This window comes from Sceloporus undulatus, chromosome 1, assembly GCF_019175285.1.
Source record: "Sceloporus undulatus isolate JIND9_A2432 ecotype Alabama chromosome 1, SceUnd_v1.1, whole genome shotgun sequence".
In the NCBI taxonomy this organism is placed as follows: domain Eukaryota; kingdom Metazoa; phylum Chordata; class Lepidosauria; order Squamata; family Phrynosomatidae; genus Sceloporus; species Sceloporus undulatus.
Genome location: NC_056522.1, coordinates 152556251 through 152571307, shown reverse-complemented (window position 1 = coordinate 152571307; position 15057 = coordinate 152556251). Strand labels below are relative to the sequence as shown.

Below are 15057 nucleotides of genomic sequence, written 5' to 3'. Positions count from 1 at the left end.
CTAAATCAAAGCTCAAAAGCCTCGTAGAAATATCAGTCCATGCTCCTGAGTAGTCATGCTCGAGATGGAAGGCATTCAAGGATAGAGGACATGACCAAATCGAAGCGAAAAACACAAATAGAAATATCCATTTATGCTTCTTGGTCAGGCTCAAAATGGAGGACGTTTAAGGAAAACGGAGGACGTGACCAAAGAAAAGCGAAAAACACAAAGAGGAATATTTGGTCGAGGTCAAAATGGAGGACGTTCTTGAACAATGGAGGACGTGACCAAAGAAAAGCTAACACCCCCTCATCGAAATATCAGTTCATGCTTCTGAGTCGTACACAAAATGGAGGACATCTAAGAAAAATGCAGGACGCAGAAATATCAACTCGTGCTTTTTAGACGGGCTGAAAATGGAGGACCTTTTGGAATTAGGACAAAAGGCTGAAATGGAGGACATGTCCTGGAAAAGGAGGACCTGTCTGGTGACCCTCCTTGTGGGGCGCTTATGGGGGGAGGAAATAACCCAAAACCATCCAAACCAGTGACTTGATCCCAAGACCCAGAAGCAGAGCCTTATCAGGTCGGATCTGCCTTGGCCTCCCCTTTTCGGGGGGGCTGAACCCTAGCATCAACCCCTGGCTTTGATTTTGGGGGGGGTCGGGGGGGGGGAGAAAAGCTGCTTCCACCTCGGATGATTGAGAGCTGCGAAGGGAAAGCCGAGATCGGGACTCTCTAACAAGGCACTTGCTCCTCCTGATCGTCCTCCTTCTTTACTCCGCTGCGCTTCCTTCGAGGAATCTGCAAAAGAAGACAAAATCGGACTTTCTATTGAAAAGGGTTCATTGAAAAGGCAAATACTGAAGAGAGAAAGAGAGAGATTGGGTCCATTCCGGACGGTTCGGATCCACTGAGAGTGGATCACATCCTCCTCAGGAGACAGAGATCTGGGCCACTTTGGGATCAAGGTGAGGACTGATCTCAGAGCTGAGGATTTCAGAGATAACCATCATTGGAAGGGAGAGGTGACTGTTCTCTTCTGAAATGAAACTGGCTGGAAAAGTGAGGTAGAAGAGAAGTGGATCCTAAAGGGATCACCTGCTCAGAAGGGAAGAGAAAGCGGGGGATCCTGAATGCCAAGCTAAAGAGAACTTGAATGCCAAGCTACTTTTCTACATGGCATGACCATATGGAAAAGCATAAGCCTCCCATGAGGGTTAGTTTAGCTTTTCTTTGGCGGTGCCCTCCGTTGTTTTTGAGGGTCCTCCATTTTTGTGCATGACTAAGAAACGGAGGTCCATTTAAAGATGACAGGGAGAGGGATCCATTGGATTCCATGGGAGATCTCGAAAAAGTTTTTTTAATGTTGTTGTATTTATTTGCATCTCACCTTTCTCCCAGTTTGGAAAAACCAGGAGATCATCCAATGACTCTAACATCCCGAATCCACAAAACGGGGATACCTTTAGGGGCCAACCAACCAAAATGTATAACTAGATGTCGCAAGCTTTCGAAGCTGCAGGGGCTCCTTAGGGCTAACATTTGGGATGCTAATGTACACCAAGGAGAAGCAGCTTGGCTTCGCGGTTTGAATGTTTTGGACTGCGACTCCGGAGAGCGGGTTTTTCTAATTCAAAGTCCTTGGTTGACCCCTTGGACAAGTCACACTCTCTCAGCCTCAGATGAAGGCATGGCAAACCCCCCTCTGGACAAATCTTGCGAACAACACCTTGTGATAGGTTCACAGTAGGGTCCCAGCTCGGCCATGGACCCCACCCTCCCTGTTGGGTGACCCTTGGGCAAGACACACTCTCTCAGCCTCAGATGAAGGTATGTCAAACCCTCTGTGAACAAATCTTGCCAAGAAAACTTTGTGATGGGTTCCCTGTAGGGCACCATGTCAGCCATGAACACCCCTCTCCCTGCTGGGTGACCCTTGGGCAAGACACACTCTCTCAGCCTCAATGGAAGGCAATGGCAAACCCCTTGTGAATAAATCTGGCTATAACACAAAAACATGCTAGAGCCGACATAAGTCGGAAACTTATGAAGACGCCCTATAAGAGGAACATACTTTCCCCATGCCTTTGTTTCCTGGAGGAGACCCCCAGCGCCCCCCAGTGGCTAGGGCAGGGGGGTCTTTCCTTGGGCAAGGGGCAGCCTTGGGTCTCCTTGCCAAGGAAGGCTTGCTTGGTCAAGGCAAGGCGGGCAAGGGGGGTCCAAAAGACACACAGAGAAAGTTTCCCAAAGTTTGCCTCCTCTCCATTGCGCATGCTCGGGGTGGGGAAGGCTTGAAGTGCAGGGAGAGGGGAGGGGAGGGGAGGGGGAGGGAAAGCGGGCCTTGAAATAAGGAGGCGGCCCACGGAAGGCGCCCGTTCAGTCCGCTCTGGCCTCCTCCGCGGCGCTTTCGCCTCCTCCTCCTCCTCCTCGGCCTCTCCATCCCGTCCCTCGGACCCTGGACCTCCCGGCCCCTCTCCCCACCCGCCCCGATCGCCTCGCCTTCCTCTGCCCCCGAAGGAAAAGGGAGACGGGGACCCAGATCCACCCCCAGCCCCACCCCCTGCACCCCAACTTCGGAGTTTGGACCCTCTGCCGGCGGTGGAGCAAAGAAGATCGGGCTTAGGTAAATATCTGGAGGGCGACCCCTCTCCTCCTTCTCCCCCCAAAAGAGGCCACCTTGTCCCTCTGGGGGTCCCCCATCCCCCCTTTTTTTCGTCCCGGGGGAATTTGGCTTCAGGTGGCAGCCGGCAGGTTGGTCTTCTTGGGCGGCCCTGCGGCTCAGTCCTTGCCTCCTTTGCGAGGTAGTTAGTTAGTTTGCAGCAGCAACAATTAGTTATTTTGAAGCAACGACAATTACTTGGTTTGCAGCGGCGATGATTAGTTAGTATGGAGCGACGACAATTAGTTTGAAGCGACGACAACTAGTTTGCAGAGACAACAGTTATTTTGCAGCGACGGCAATTAGTCAGTTGGCAGCGACAACAATTAGTTACTTTGAAGCAACGACAATTAGCTACTTTGCAGCGACAACAGTTACTTAGTTACTTCGCTGCAGCAACAAGACCCCCACACTTGACCAGGTTTTTTTATTTGTCTACCCCCGCCCCCCCAAAAAAAAGCCTGTGGGTTTTCTCCCACAGAAGCTCAATGGGACTTTGAAGGGATTTAGTCATAGGGGGCACGCGTGTAAACCACGTCTCGTGGGAATTTGCATCGTTAGACTCGAGTTTTTACTTCAGGGCCCTGGAGAGATGCGAAGGTCCCCCGGTTTCGTCTTGGCTCTTGCCTTACACGCCTCTCTTGGGAGTGTGTAAGGCGTTACCAATGGGGGGGCATAAAGAGTGGTTGGCTCCCATAGACCCCCGACCCCAAGGCTTTGCTTATTGGGCTTTGCAGCCAGTTCCTCCAACAGTCCAAACGCCATTTGCAACGCATCTCTCTCCTACAGAAATAGTTGAAGATGAGGCCACATTCGAACCCAGGTCCCCAATGAAAGTTATTGTGATGGCATGTGTTGAGTGGAAGTGTGTGTGTGTGTGTGTTACGATCTCCCTTCCGTATGACTTTCTCCTCTCTGCAAAGCATGCTTGGACCCGAAACACCGACCAAGTCCGCCAACATCCATGGGACACCTTTGTCAAAGCAGTTTCTACGCGGCCCTGAAAGTTGTGTTCCTCTGGAAGCCCCAGTTGTGTTTTAGGAAGCGGGAACGAGTGTGTGTGTGTGTGTGTGTGTGTGTGTGTGATGTTTTCGCTTTCCACTTTGGACTCACCTCTCGCTGGAAAGGGTCGACTGAGGCTAGCCCTGCTGTGTAAGGAATCCTGTATAGAAAGGAAATAAGGAATCAGTCTTTCAAGGCCAGTATATTCCCGAGGAAATGAGGGTTGCTTGGAGGGTTTTCCCTGGATGGGTCGGTGGGGGTCTCCCGGAGATCGCCTTCGAGGTAGTTGCTGCAGTGCTCCGATTGGAAACAGCCATCAATGGCTGATGTTGCAGATTTCTGGAGTTGGGGAGGTTGTTTTCAAGGCAAGAGTCGCTTGTCAGGAGAGCGGGCTCAAAAAGCCATTCTATAGGTGTGCATATAGTAATATGGTTTGATATATATATATAGTGTGTGTGTGTGTGTAACATAAATATATAGTTATGTGTGTGTGTGTAGAAAGAGATAAACAGTTATATATATACATACATACAGATACATATATAGTTGTGTGTGTGTGTAACATAAATATACAGGTATGTGTGTGTAGATGGATAGATAGATAGATAGATAGATAGAGTGTGTTATATACATATACAGTTGTGCATATGTGTGTATACACATATTTTACACACACACCAAACGGGGATGCCTCTATTTGGGGCCAAGCAAAACGCGTAATATACATGTGGCAATCTTTCAAAGTTCCAGGGGCTCCTTCGTCAGGCAAAAGTGTGGATTTGGGATGTTTGTGTACACTATACTATACTCTCTCTCTCTCTCTATCTATCTATCTATCTATCTAGTTATCCAGCAGACAAACAGGAGAGTCAAATATGTCAGAGCCCCTGGATTTCTTCTGGGGGGAAAAGCAGGGCTTCCATAGATCTGGGTTATATTCCTGATCCAATCTAGATCTGCTCCTTTTCTTGTAGCGGTTTAACATTCTGGGTCGGGATCCCCCAAAAGAGCACAGTTGGCTTGTCTGAAAAACAAAACAAAACAAAACTTCATGTTGTTTTTGGGTTGGTAAACCTTAATCTCTAACTATCATCTCTCAAATCTAATCTCTAACCCGACTCAAGGAACGAAACCCGCATTCCTTTTCAGGTCGTTTTGATAAAAGAAGGGCAGCAAATAAGAAGGAGAATAATATTTATTATTATTATTATTATTATTATTATTATTATTATTATTATTATTAAAATATTGGGTGTTGTTGTAGTTAGTAGTAAGTGTTAAAGGAATGTTACTAACTCCACTGCGCGAGGCCTACACCCGAGTTAGGTTTTGTGTTTGGTTTAGACAAGATTTTTCTTTCTCAAGCTGTTTTTAACTGTCTGGGAAGCCAATAAATAAATAGAAACGTTTATCCAAAGCACTCTCTTGTTGTGATTTATTGGATTTATTTATTTATTGGCTTCAATAAATCCAACTCCCTTCAAATAAAATGATGTTTTAGTTCCTAATCTTCGTTCACTTTCCCTCTCCTTGTTTAGAAAATCGGAAGGAATAGCGGGACATTTGCTGTCCCTCCAGAGTGATGTGTAAAAATGGTGTGTATAGATAAGTGTTGAAGTCAAAGGCTTTCATGGCCGGCATCCATAGTTTTTTTTGTGTGTGTGTGTGGTTTTTTTGGGCTATGTGGCCATGGAAGAGTTTCTTCCTGACGTTTCGCCAGCATCTCCCCTTCCCTTCTTTCCCTTTCCTTCCATGCTGCCGCTTTTCCTCGAAGTCGTCTGTTTGTTACAAACGAACCTCTCCGTTAGGCATCTTGCTGCTGAAGGAAAATTCATATAATGGCTCATGGAGGGGGATTTCACGATAATTAAATCCCCAGCGCAAGGCAGGGGGGCTTCCTTCTTTTTTGGAAAGGTCGCCACCGCTAAGGGCCAAAACACTGCGGAAATAATCCAGTTTGAGACTTGCTCAGTGCTAGGGGATTCTGGGAACTGTGAGACATTTAGCCTTCTCTGTCAAGAGAGCTCTGGTGCACACGACGAACTACAAATCCTAGGATTCCCTAACTGAGCCAGGGTGGTTAAAGGGGTCTCAAACTGGATTGTTTCTGCGGTGTGTTTTGGACCTAAAGAAGGGACGAAGTGGTTTCATTTCTGGATGGCTGTTCAGGCGGGTTTCTGTTTTCCATGCAGCAAAACCTGTCCACTAAGTGGGGCCCTAGTCCTAATCTCGTTTATAGGGCTTCTGCTCACCCAATACAGGAGTTCTTCCCAAGTCATGTGGCTTTTAATCAGGGTCTGGCTTGGCGCTCAGAGGACATTGAGGGGAGTGGGGCAATGGCCCAGCAGAGGAGGGTCACACTTCGATCCTAACTATGTTGTTGTTGTTGTTGTTGTTGTTGTTGTTGTTGTTGTTGTGTGCTTTCAAGTCGTTTCCGACTCATGGCGCCCCTAAGGCGTTCACCTGCCAAGATTTGTTCAGAGGAGGTTTGGCCATTGCCACCCTCTGAGGCTGAGAGAGTGTGACTTGGCCAAAGTCACCCAATGGGTTTTCAAGGCCAAAAACCCTCTCCAGGGTCATAGCCCAACCCTCCAGCCACTGCGCCAGGCTGGTTTTATTCACTTTATTTAATTGATTCAGGATGGGAGCTTCTAGTGTCCTCTCTTTCTCATCCCCGGCTTTCCCAGAACCTCGAATCTACCCGTTTTAAATCCCGATGGGACTAAGTGCTAGTTGCTGTTTGTTGAAAAGGCTCCATTAAGGAAGGAGCAAAGGGAAAGGGCAGCGAGAAAGAAAGAAAGAAAGCAGGAAAGAGGGAAAGAGAGAAAGAAAAGAAAGAAAGAAGGGAAGATTGAAAGAAAAGAAAGAAAGCAGGAAAGGAAGAAAGAAGGAAAGATTGAAAGAAAGAAAGCAGGAAAGCAGGAAAGGAAGGAAGGAACAGAGAAAGAAAGAAGGAAAGATTGAAAGAAAGAAAGGAAGCAGGAAAGGAAGAAAGGAAGAAAGACATAAAGAAAGAAAAGAAACCAGGAAAGGAAGAAAGAAAGAAGGCAGAAAGAGAAGGGAAGGGAGAGAGAGAGAGAGAGGACAGGAAAGGAAGGAAGAGAGAGAGAGAGAGAGAGAGAGAGAAAGAAAGAAAGAAAGAAAGAAAGAAAGAAAGAAAGAAAGGTTAAGATGTGGGCAGTGAGGTCAGGATTAACGGGAGCAACTCCTTAAAGGACAAGTTTGGAAAGTCTTCTTTTTACCTGAAAAGATTTTATTGGGTTGGAGTACAATTGCCATCCGATAGAAAGGAGGGAGAAGCATCGCAGCAAATATTTCCCCTTCTTTGGGACCCGTGTCCCTCTTCTTCGCCCAGGAGCGCCTAGTTGAAGCCTAAAATGAGCTCAGATTTTCCTTGGGACCGAGGAGGGTTGCCAAATGTCGGCTCCTCTGCGATGGAGTCTTGCTGCATCCTGTCCTTTGGCCTAAGTCTTTTTGAACACCGGGAAAACCTCTCTTTTTTAAAATCCCATGCTTCTCAGTGTAGAAGTTCCAGAGCCGTGCGGTTGTGTGTGTGTGTAAATCACTTTATTTAGGGCTCAGGACTGAACCCAGGCTGACCAGGCGCCCTCCTTTTCCAGGACGCATCCTCCATTTCTGCCCAGGAGGAATGCCAACACGTCTCCCATTTAGACGAAAAAGCATGAACCGATCTGTCTATGAGTGTTCGTAGCTTTGGTCACGTCCTCCCTTTGGTCTCGAACGTCCTCCACTTTGTCCTCCATTGCGATGAGGACCTTGGTCACCCTGCACGAACCCCGTCCGGCGCCTTTCCACTTTCCTTGCCCCTGATGTCTGCTTTGTCGCATTTTTTCCCGACCTTCGTTGTGGATAAGAAACAGAACAGTTGGATCTCTTTCTCTGCCTCGACAAACGTCGTGTGTCGCCTTCTCCAGCCGACCTTTACTAATCCAAGAGGGAAAAATAGAGAGAAAGAGGGGAAGAGTTGTTTTCTAATTGTGTACTGCGTGTGTGTGTGTGTGTGTTTGCAAACAAGGGCAAGGGCTTCAGCCAGACTTGTCAACACCGATCGCGTGGTACAAGATTGTGCTTTAGTCTATTTTTCAATTGTATGTATGTATATATATTCCAAGGGCAGGCTGGCGTCCTTCCAGGGCCTCATTAAGGGACTCAATTAACTCCTTCACGCTCAATTAGAGGCCCTCCTAATAACTCAGATCTGAGGGGGGGTGGATCCCGGTCTACTCATTGCAGGCCACGGCGGAGGCCAAAAGAGCCTGGTTTGTTTCCTAAACACAGGTTGAAGCCATGCTCCAAGAAAGAGAGAGAGAGAGAGAGAAGGAATTACTGAACCTTTTGGGAGGAAAGGCCCTGTTCGCTTTTTGGGCCTGGGGCAATTTAAGCAACGTCTTCTCAGTGTCTCTCCCTCCCTTTTACTGTAGATATTCTCTCCACCAAATGCCTCTGAGGAAGTAGATTTATGTCTAGGAAAGCTAATGCCGCCAACTTCTATCTTTCGGATGGTCCCAAAGGTGCTACAAGATCTCTCTGCATACTGATTTTACAGGCTAACAAGGCTATATCCCTGTATGTACTTATGTATGCATCCAGAAATGTTAGTCAAAAAAACTGACTCCGAAAAGTCGACTTGTCTATGGGTCAGTCAGTGTACCTACTGCACTTTAACTCATATATATGTACTGTATGTACTTTAACATATACACTGTACTTTAACTCTCTCTCTCTCTCTCTATATATATATATATATATATATATATCCATCTCCTGGTGGAAGGCAAGAGTATAATCTGTCCTGGAAGCACTGGCCTGCCTCTTCCTCTTCTTCAGCGTTGCTTTCCTTTCCTTCATCCTTTCCATCCTTTCTTACATGCCCCTAAGTTTCACCCTCAATTTCCGTGGACCATGTAAAAACCCACACATTTGGCCCAACAACCTGCCCTCCACCTATACATGAGTCAACTTATAGTCGAGGATATATGATATTTATTTCCCTTGGATAAAAAAAAATCTCTTTTTATTCTGCAGAGTTTCTCACCACTTTGGGAAGGGATTTATATTACGATTTGTATTAGAGTCATCCTGGAAAGTTAGATAGTTGTAGTTTTTTTAGTTGGCAACAGAGCCAAATAGTAAGAAAGGAAAAGGTGATAAAACCTGGTGCCTTCCAGCATGTAAAGGTTATAAACAAAGTGAGGTTGTGTGTGTGTTTATGTGTGTGTGTGTGTGTGTGTGTGTACACAGACAGACAGACAGACAGACAGACACACATATATATACTTGGAAGAAAATTCCATATATATAGTCAAATCACACTCTCTCAGCCTCAGAGGATGGCAATGGCAAACCGCCTCTGAATAAATCTTGCCAAGAAAACCTCATGAAAGCTTTGCCTTAGGGTCGCCATAAGTGGGAAACGAAAGGTACACAACACACAACTGTTTTACATTAACAATCACTACTTAGTCACAATTGTGACACAAGAAACGACAAATTAAAGCCATCGGGGAAAGTAGGGTCATTTTTGGCAATAGAGCCAAGGAGGTCTACTGCCCCGAAAAGCTTGCAGTCGGGATTTAGAACAGAAACAACACAACAACAACAACAACAACAACAACAACAAGGAAGAGGAGGTTGAAACGGGAAAAAAGAGTAAGAAAGAAAAAGGTGATAAAACCCGAAGCCTTCCAGTATGTAAGAGCTATATATAAAGTGGGGTTGTGTGTGTGTATATATATATGTATGTATATATATATGTGTGTGTGTGTGTGTGTGTGTGTGTGTGTGTACAGTATATACTGGGAAGAAAATTCCTTATACAGGCACAAAACAGGCCGCATTTCCGAGGATTTGTCTAAAATTCACGGCTGCTTCTAATAAACCGGAATCCTAAACAGGGCCGCTGCTGCGGATTAGAGCCCTTTTGTGACCTAAATCGTTTTAAAAACCCTGACTGCAAGCTCTTTGGGGGCAGGAGATCTCTTTGGCTCTGTTGCCAAAAAACCCCCATTTTGTTCAGAAGGACTTACTCCGGAATAAAACACAATGCAAAGGCGTTGCGGGGGATCAACAGCCTGCCACGAACCTTCCTTTTTTCCTTATAACAATGGACCGTTCTTCTTATTTTTATGTATTGATTTATTGTCAAAAGAAGGAACGATCAAAGGAGTGAAGCATATTCACCCCATCAAAGTAACACCCAAATCGTTGTGTTGAAAGAAATACTAAGCCAGGGCAAGCGATGAATGTGAGGGTCATTTTGCGACTTGTGTGACTTGTGTTTTCCTCTCCGGGCCAAGATTGCGTTTCATTGACTCTGCATCCACACTGTAGAGATAACCCACTTTGACACTGCTTTAATTGCCATTGTTACATGCTATGGGATTTTTGGGATTGGTACTTTTGTGTGGCATTTAATCCGGTTTGACACCGCTTTAACTACCACAGCTCCATACTGTGAAATTTTGGGATTGGTACTTTTGTGCGACATTTAGCCTTCTCTGTCGGAGAGCTCTGGTGACCCCCCAACTGAACTACAAATCCCAGGATTCCATAATATGGAGCCGTATCAGTTGGAGTGGCGTCAACCTGGATTATTTCCGCAGTGCGGATGCAGCGTAGTTGCTACAAAGCCCGAGCTAGCTAATTTACTACATACATGTGGGTTTAGTTAGAGAAGTGGTGGGGTTTTTTTGGGGGGAGGAGGAGGATTGGTACTTTTATTATGTACCAGTCAAGTATTTCATCCCCAACTCTTCCTAATTTAGACAGTAAATAAATAAATAAATAAATAAATAAAAATCACCACTCCTAAACCACAAGATGACTATAAAATGAAAGAGACTTTCGCCGTTGTCCGGAGACAGAAGCAGCCACCAGAACAATTCCCAGTAGGATCCAGTTAAACTTGGCCCCAAGTCCAGTCCCAGCCCAGTTTCATCTCTCTGCAACTTTACTTTCCACTTTATTTTATTTCTCTTTAAACTCCACGACCCTCCAAATGTTGTTGTCGGAGAAGTTGCAAGTCCCAACAGCCCTAGGTGTGGGGGATGATGGGACATGCAGTCCAAGACCCGTGGGGGGGACCACACTTGTCGCTCACCCCTAGTTTGTTTGAACGGAGGCTGGAAAGGCAGACCTCCTTGCCAGGCGTTGGTGGACCTCCACTGGTCCTTCTTGCATACCTTACAGCGTTTGGTCCTAAACACACTGTAGAAATAATCCAGTAAGAGACTGCTTTAAGTGCCCTGGTTCAATGCTAGGGAATTGTGGGAACTACAGTTTTAGAAGACATTGAGCCTTCTCTGTCAGAGAGCTCTGGTGCCACAGTAAACTACAATTCCCAAGATTCCCTAGCACTGAGCCTTGAGGGCAATTAAAGCGGCCTCAGACTGGATTGTGTCTGCAGTGTGCTTTGGACCTTAGTTTCCCAAACTTTGCTCCTCCAGATGTTTTAGACTTCAGCTCCCAGAATTCCTGACCGCTAGCCAAGCTAGCTGGGGCTTCTGGGAATTGAAATCCAAAACACCTGGAGGACAAGAGTTTGGGCATCAGTGCCTCACTGTATCCTAGTGGCAAGAGGCCCTCCTTTCCTATGGATCCAGGGGTAATAGACAAGTTACTGTACTTTCCGCAACTAAGGGGCTTTAGATTCTTCAGGCCTCTTTTCTGACTCCAAGGAACAGCTGAAAGGCGACATAGGTCGGGAAGGGAATATGGCTCCAGGACTGGCATCTTCTGTGGAGGGAGCTATTGCCAATACTCCCAGAATGCTGCCCCCAAAATCCCTGGGGGGAGGAAAGCCCCATTGATCCAAATCGCCCTGCTTAGAGGCAAAGCAATGGGCGATTTTATTTCTTGAGGCTGCAGTTCCCAAAACTGGCTACTAACTGGGAGATACTGGGAGCAGTAGGGTTTTTTTTTTAAAGGGGGGGGCGTTAAGAGAGGCACAGAAGTCCCTGTCCTTCATGATTTTTCAGCTGCTTCTGTATGCAGCCTTCTGGAGCCCAGCTCACATCATCCCCAGCCAGCACAGCCAAGGATGATAGGGGTTGCTATCCAGCAATATTTATCCCCCCTTGCTTTGAGAGAAAAAAACAACAACAACAAATGAGTGGCTCCAACAAGGGGCCAGAGCTTTGCCCAAAAGGTGGAAGATGATCTATCTGCAAAAGGGACTCAAAAGAAATACTTGCTTGTTTGCCTCCATCATGCCGTTTCCCCGACGTGTAAACCAGGGACTGTGTGCCAGGTGTTGCTGGACTACAAGTCCCAGCAGCCCCAACCAGCATACCCAATGAGCTGAAGGAATACTGGGAGTTGAAGTCCAACATCATCTAGAGGTCTGCCTGGTTTTCATACCACTAGAAAATATTGGTGCCATACTAGGAAATATAGTACTGAAGTCGGAGGCAGCCGATGGAAATCGCTCCGGACTCTGGAATGTTAAAAGCAGGTTGTTCAAATTATTTTAATAAACAGAGTTATTAAGTTATATTAAGAACTTTATTGTTGCAATGCGCCTTCGAGTCAGCTCCCAGTTATAGCTAGGCTGGGCTACGGGTTTTCTTGGCAAGATTTACTCAGGGAAGGTTTGCCACTGCCATCCGCTGAGGCTGAGAGAGTGTGACTTGACCAAGGTCCCCCTGTGGGTTTCCATGGCTGAGTAAGAATCCCAACCTCACTCTCTAGAAAGTAGAAAGTGACATGACCCAAACTTGAATGGATTTGTTTTGGGGGAGATTACCCCATTTTCAGAGGTTTGCTGCACAGATGTTGCAGATGTTGGGCAGATCAAGGGCTGGCCCAGGCAAAACTCCAAATGCGAACAATCCTTTTCTTGGCAGTGGCCCCATTGAAAACAGTGGGGATTTCCTTGTAAGTAAGCAGGACTGCTTAGGAAGGGATCCAGGCTTATCATTTTGCTTTCCCATGATTACATTAATGTATCTCCCTATAAAGAATCATAGAGTTATAAGGTCATTTGGTCCCTTGCAAATAGCTGTCCAACTTCGGCTTCAAACCCTGTTGGAAAGGTCCACCGCTTCCAACCACCGCCTTCCAACTAAGGGCCATCCGCACTACGTAGTTATCCTACTCTAATTCCGTTTTTTACTGCTATGGCAACGTCCTATGGGCTTCTTGGAGGGGCATTTTGAATCCTCAGCCAAAGAGCTCCTCTAGTGCCTCGGATCAAACTACAAATCCTCGGATCCCATAGGATATTGCTAAGACGAAAGTAGATTCATAGTGCTATAATTCTGCAGTGGGAAAAAGTCCACAGTCTTTCTCCCTGCACATCGCCTTATATTAGATATAAATTATTATCACACATACCTTTGCTCTCAAATCTCTCTCTCTCTCCCTCTATCTATATCACAATATAGTGGGCCCTTGGTATCCACTGGGGGTTGGGTTCCCCGTAGATACCAAAATCCGTGAATGCTCAAGTCCCCATTAAATGCCATGGCATAGTAAAATGGAGCCCTTTATATAAATTGGATGCTTGAATTTGAGGTCCGTGGGTAAAGAGGACCGATTGTCCATACTTGGAAATAAAATCCCGATTGCTTTTCCAAAAAGACTGCATGCAACTTGGAGATCTGGAGCCACTTGTTTATAGGTTCGTTCTCTGTTAGGAAAGAATGCCTGTCCCAAAGTAAAACGTAGTTTATTTCAAAGGCGTGTAGTTTGAAGTAAAATCTGCTTAAGGTCGCAACTATTTTGAGGAGAAGCAGATTTCAACCCGGCTTTTGTTTCTGAGGAAAGGAGCAAAAGGTGGATAAAGGGCTGCATCCTTGCTGCAGAAACAACCCGGTTTGACACCGCTTTAGTTGCCATGGCTCCATGCAATGGAATTCTGGGAACTGCAGTTTGTGGTGGCCCCAGAGAGGAGTGTTGTCAAACCAGGTTATTTCTGCAGGGCGGATGCGGTCAAAGTCGAAGGGCATCGTTCCTCTCAGGCTAAGCACCAGTTACTCCCAAGTAATTCCATAAAAAGTGTATGGCGTGGACCTAGGCTGAGTCTCCTGTGTTGAAATCGGATGATTTCAGCAAGAGTCCAAACTGACACTGGCATGAAGCTGCGAATAAAAGACATTTCTTTGCCACACAGGGCTGTCAATCACGGTTTTGTAAAGTCGGGGAAAGATTTGTCTCAGTTTAGTGGGGCCGAGGCAAAGGAGGGTTGAAGCATCACAAGCCGACCTCAGTGCCTCCCATTGACAGCAATGCCAGGATGGCAAGGTGTGGGAATGAAAGAACTCTCTTTTTACACGGAAGTAACTCACCCCCCTGATTTTCTGGGTCTTTCTCCCAAGACAGCGCATAGGATCGCACCTGTCTGAGACTATCCCTATTGACATTCCTATGGGAAATACACTGGATCCCGTTCAAAGCGGCTTTACTACTTAGTGGATTTAGAACTGAAGCCTCGACAGCACCAGACAGACAGACAGACTGATAGATATTGACAGCCAGCCTGATAAGCATCGGTTGACACGAAACAGAAGGGAAAGGAGGCGTTGGAGCCGAAATCAAAGGGGGAATGAGGGAGAAAAGGGAGGCCAGAGTGGGGTGGTTGTGTGTCTAGATGGAGTGGGGTCCCCGGGGACCTCTGCCCAAAGGGACTCCTCCTGCGCCCCCTGCCCTCCCTCCGCTTTCGGGGAAACAGAGGAGGACAGCCACAGGTCTCCGTTTCACGGAGATGGAGGCTGGCCAGGCTCTTCTTGCCTCCCCCCCGCCGTCCCTGCCCTTCCTCATTTGAGCTCATCCTTTTCCTTCCTTCCTTCCTTCCTTCCTTTCCTTTCCTTTCCTTTCCTTTTCTTCCTTCGTTTCCCCTTCCTTTTCCTTTCTTTATTCCCTTATTCCTTTTTCCTTCCTTCCCTTCTTGCCTACCTGTCTCCTTTTCTTTCCCTCCCTCCCTCCCTCCCCTTCTTTATTCCTTTCTCCCTTCCTTCCTTCCTTCCTTCCCTGCCTGCCTGTCTCCTTTGCTTTTCTTTCCCTTCCTTCCTTCCTTCCTTCCTGCCTGCCTCCTTCCCTTCACCTTTCTTTTTCGTTCTTAGTTTCCCATCATTCCCCCTCCCCTTCCTCTTTCTTTCTTTCTTTCTTTTTCCTTTTTCCTTCCTTCCTTCCTTCCTTCCTTCCTTCCTTCCTTCCTTCCTTCTTTCCTTTTCTTCCTTTCCTCCTCTCTTCCACTTCCAGCTCCACTTTCTTGTGGGACATGATTTAGGTCTCCAACAGAAAGCGGTGAACTCGCCGCTCTGCTCTCCGGTGGAAAACGAAACGGACTCCCGTTTCCCTTCTCCTTCAGTAGATTGAAAGCAAAAAACGGAAGGCACAGCCGAATCACCTTGGCAGACAGCATTTCAACGAAACCCGCTCTTTGTCCCCCC

General features: G+C 46.7%; 1 protein-coding gene across 1 annotated transcript in view; it reads left to right on the top strand.

The window, feature by feature from the left end:
• Positions 1-2428: 2428 nt before the first annotated feature.
• OSR1 (odd-skipped related transcription factor 1) overlaps positions 2429-15057 on the top strand; it is a 29971-nt gene continuing 17342 nt past the window's right edge. Inside the window, exon 1 of the mRNA XM_042439125.1 lies at positions 2429-2608. The gene's annotated coding sequence lies outside the window, so the exon portion shown is untranslated. The remainder of the gene's footprint in view (positions 2609-15057) is intronic.